General features: G+C 38.6%; 1 non-coding gene across 1 annotated transcript; it reads left to right on the top strand.

The window, feature by feature from the left end:
* Positions 1 to 2,306: 2,306 nt before the first annotated feature.
* On the top strand, positions 2,307 to 2,413 carry LOC125366648. Its single transcript, XR_007213935.1, has one exon. It is a non-coding gene; the product is annotated as a U6 spliceosomal RNA (small nuclear RNA).
* Positions 2,414 to 4,973: the final 2,560 nt, after the last annotated feature.

The following is a 4,973-nucleotide window of genomic DNA, read 5'->3' as shown; positions in this document are numbered from 1 at the left end:
GGCAGAGTGCTAGTCTTGTGCAAAACTAAGCTTGGAATGGTGCTCAGGCCCTGAGTTCAAGCCCCAGGACTGGTAAATATCTAAAATTATATTAAAAATACTCATTTAAACTTGAGAAAGGTTCAAGACGGAGGAGGCAATTTCTAGAAAGGGGGACTGAATAGACTGTAGAAAATGCTTGACATTTGGTCCCTATTCTGGAATAAAGGCAAAGGAGGGTATCTAGTCTGCCTCTGATAGTCAACTAGATTCATTTTCATTGTCCTTAGATTGTTAACTATATGTGTATGTGTTTATATATACATAAATAGGATAAACTATTGAAATGTTTCAGTACCTGTTAGAAAACAGCCAACTGGTAACTGTAATGTGAGGTAAAATTAATGACTAATAGAGATTCTAATGTAAACTCATGTGTTGCTGAGCCTGATGTGGTAGATGTTCTGATGGTGAAGGGCCTCTTGTGAAGTCAGTGTGAGAAATGTTCTGCTTGGCAGGGAAGTATTCAGAGATTTAGGAGAAATGTCAGCTTATTATTATCTTCAAATCACACCACTGCTATTGCTATTTTGGTCCTATTGTTTCTACTCTGTCACATTGCTGATGCTTTGAAATTCTTGTGATCAATTAGGACACAGCATTTTGATACTTATTCATTCAAAAATTGCAACAAAATATGAAAAATATTCATATAAAGGTAAGGGATAACAAAGTTTAGATGTTTCTTAAAATGTTTAAGAAATAGAAAACCCTTGTGCATCACAAAAATAAATCTGAAAAAATAACACATTTCAGCCAAGCATCTTCTGATACAATGCAAAAATGGGAACAGCAAGGGGCAGCTTTAATATTGTGCAAAAATAAGTCTAAAATTTGCATCTTATAAAATGTACAAGAGTTGGGGGTATAACTAGTGTGTGTGCTTAGCACATGCAGGGCCTAGGGATCAATGCTCAGCATGAACAACCAAACTAAAACGAACAAAAATTTGGTAATTCCACCCCCAAACATGACTTATATTTCCTATTGCCATAATTATTAGGTCAGGCTGGGAATATGGCCTAGTGGTAAAGTGCTCGTCTCCTATACATGAAGCCCTGGGTTCGGTTCCTCAGCACCCCGCATATAGAAAAAAAGCCGGAAGTGGCGCTGTGGCTCAAGTGGCAGAGTGCTAGCTAGCCTTGAGCAAAACAAAGCCAGGGACAGTGATCAGGCCCTGAGTTCAAGCCCCAGAACTGGCAAAAAAAAAAAAAAAAACCCAACCAACCAAACAAACATAATTATTAGGTCAAACAGTACATATCACTCTGGGTGTTTTGTGACTCATGTCTGCAATCCTAGCTATTCAGGAGGCTGAGATCTGAGGATCATGGTTTGAAGCCCAGCAGGGGCAGAATAGTCAGTCAGACTCTTATCTCTAATTAACCACCTAAAAACCAGAAGTGGAGTTGTGGCTCAAAGTGGCAGAGCACTAGCCTTGAGCAAAAAAGTTTAACACCCAAGCCCTGTGTTCAAGGACCCCACAACTGACAAAAAATTTTTAAAATGTATTTCCTAATAGTGGTAATAATGGTCTAACGTGTGTATTGTTGAAATATAGAATAACTACAACCAGGTGCTGATGGCTCATCTGTACCCCTGGCTACTCAGGAGGCTGAGACCTGAGGATCATGGTTCAAAGCCAGCCTGAGCAGTAAAGTCTGTGAGACTCTTATCTCCAATTAACCAATATAAAACCCGAAGTGGAACTGTGGCTCAAAATGGTAGCCTTGATGGGGCTGGGGATATGGCCTAGTGGCAAGAGAGCTTGCCTCGTATACATGAGGCCCTGGGTTCGATTCCCCAGCACCACATATACAGAAAACGGCCAGAAGTGGCGCTGTGGCTCAAGTGGCAGAGTGCTAGCCTTGAGCAAAAGGAAGCCAGGGACAGTGCTCAGGCCCTGAGTCCAAGGCCCAAGAGTGGCCAAAAAAATAAATAAATAAACAAAAAATGGTAGCCTTGAGCAAAAAATCTCAGGAACAATGCTTAGGCCTTGAGTTCAAGCCCTATACCAACAAAATAAATAAAATTTAAAATAACTGTTAATATCACTGGGATGTGTCTCAAAAAATGTTTCCCAGATAAAACATCTGAAATACTAAATTTTACAACCAAAATATTTTATTGGTAAGATAATAAAAAAAATTTTTAATGTTCAAAAATTTAAAGAGAAATCTACTGCATGGTTTTTTAATAGAATACAACATATTTGTCCATGACTGTATCTGAACTTCAAAAAACGTATCATCAAAATCTAGGGATCTGTGCTCACTTCGGCAGCACATATACTAAAATTGGAACGATACAGAGAAGATTAGCATGGCCCCTACACAAGGATGACACACAAATTCATGAAGCATTCCATATTTAAAAAGAAAATCTAGGGATCTCATAAAGATCTATTGAAACAGCCAAACAATTCTCAAGGCTTAATTATTTGGAAACAGAAAATTACCTGGATTGGGTGATTATTAGGAATTAACAGTAGTGAAAGGAAGAAGATGGATGAAGGATTGGATAGATAGAAGATTGTACTATAATGATACAAGACCTGATATAGTGACCAAAAGCCTAAGTCTCCATGGCTGAAAGTTCTAGAGTAAAATATCAGTTAACCAGCATTGAGCCCATATGCCTTACCTCAGTCCATCTTCTGCCAGGCATGTGAGGCTGCTCTCTACTGTTGAGGTGCTGACGGAGCTGCCAGCTTCCTCAACTGGGTAGCACCTACCTGCTTACCTGCTTCCTTCAAGGGAGTCCAGGCAGCATACTATACATCACTTGGAAAACCTGTAAGTCAGGCTGTAATTTTCCATTATTACCAATGCCTTGGTTATTATTTTACACACACTTTTAATACCATACTTAAATGCAAATGTTAGGACTGAAGACTGTTTAGTAAATCTTGTGAATTATGTGGAACTAATAAGGACACTTGGGAGTATATATTAAAGTCAATTGTCATTGCTCAAGAAAAATGGGTTCACTGAGAAACTTGCAGGTAAAAAGTGCATTGGGAGCTAGGAACACAGCTCAGTGGTAGAACATGTACAAGGTCTTGGGTTTGATCCCAGTGCTGGAAGAGTAGATTTGTACAGGTGCTAGTATAATGCTAGGGAAAAAGCCAAACATTTCAAACATTTTGAGTATTTCTGGATGGTTTAATTTGGCATTTAGTTACTATATTCAACTACCATTGTATGAAGTAACCAAGGTGTAAATCAAGTAAATGATTTAAAATCTTCCCTTGACAGATTTTTAGTACAACTCTGTAGTAAATACCCGTAATCCCAGCTTCTTGGGAGGCCAATGCCAGCCTAAGATACATAACAAGATCCTGTCTCAACAAAAAAACAAGAAAAGCAAAAAAGAGAAAAAGGTAACATTGTTTTATAGGTAACTACCTAAGCTCTTCCCAGACTGTGGTGAACAGCTACTGCTCAGCCTTGAAAATGTGGAGCATTATCTTGTATTTGTGCCATTCATCAAGTATAGGTTCATTTAAATGAGATAATTAATAGATTTTCTCTTCCAGTGATTTGGGTAGGAAGAGATCCTGTTATTTCATGTGAAGGGTCAATTGAAAAATTATTTGCATTATGTTGAGGAAAAATCATTTGCATTATGTTTAGTATAAACTGTTTTAAGATTTCCAAGAGAAAGAAAATTGAATTAAACTAATAAAAATAAATGCAACACTAAAAAAAAGACTCATCCTTGATAAACTTTGTACTTACTGATACATATCAGATAAACTGAAGGGAAAATTAAATATTTGAGAGCTGGGATTGAAACAAAGACAGTTGGATGGAAACTTAGACCTTGAGAGGCAGTCTGTGGTCCTGGTTTAACAAACCAATTAAAAATACTATCCTGGGCTTTCTCCTCCTCTTTTCTTCCTTCTCTTCCTTTACCTTCCTCTTTCTCTTCTCTCTACTCCTTCTCCTCTACTTCTCCTTTCTTTTTCATCTTCTACCGCATCTAGACAAATGTTTGTTGGCTGTGTGTGGTAGCTGGGTTATTTCTGATTAAAATCCTGGCCACATTCTTTCATGCATACAACAGTAATCACAGAGGACTTGTTAGAGCTGTGCAGTGCTGGATCTGACCTGTGGATTCAACTCCTTGTTTACAGGGTCACTGGACAAGTTATCTCTCTGTGCCTCAGTCTCATCATCTACAAAGTGGGAACAATTTTTTCTTTTAATTTATGGCAAGCTAGTGAAAATGAAAAGAAAAAAGAAACAGGTCCAGCTCCTCTCAGCACAGGGCTGGCCTACTGGTGGCATATGACAAATGCCAGCTGCAGTTGTCATCATATCGACATCATCATCACCACCACCATCATCATGATGTGTCACAGCTATGTTATTACATCCTAATAGTGTATATTTATAATAATTACTCTTATGATTCTTTTAAAAATATTATCTTGGTAAATAAGAACCTGGTGACACTGAAGACTTTTTGTTTGTTCGCTTGTTATTATAAAGACAGGTGAATAATCTTAATTCCAAGACTTCTTTCCTAGTGCAGATCCAGTGGCTTTTGGTATATTACTAGAGAAATCTGTAATCGTGTGGCTTTATTCACAGTTGTGCAACTGCCAACACAGAGAAAGATATTTTCCCCTACCTACTGTAGTTAAGAAATGCTGATCTTTTATCTTCACCCACCTCAAGAGGAAGTGAATACTGTCTCTTGACCACAGGGCCTTCGGCCATCTCCCAAGCCTGTAGGGGGATCTGGCCTGGATCCCTACCTGACGTCAGCCACATAATGCACAACTAATATGATGTTCCTCTCAGGGAGGAAGCTTGTGGTGTTGGAGGGACTTCCTCAAAATGAAGACGCAAAAGCCACTGTCAACAAGTCTGAAAGTCATGTGTGAGGTCTCTGTAGAAACAAGTAGAGAAGATCATTCAGTGAGA

This window comes from Perognathus longimembris, chromosome 17, assembly GCF_023159225.1.
Source record: "Perognathus longimembris pacificus isolate PPM17 chromosome 17, ASM2315922v1, whole genome shotgun sequence".
Classification (NCBI taxonomy): Eukaryota; Metazoa; Chordata; class Mammalia; order Rodentia; family Heteromyidae; genus Perognathus; species Perognathus longimembris.
The sequence above is the reverse complement of the archived record's forward strand: the minus strand, read 5'-3'. Positions and strand labels throughout refer to the sequence as shown.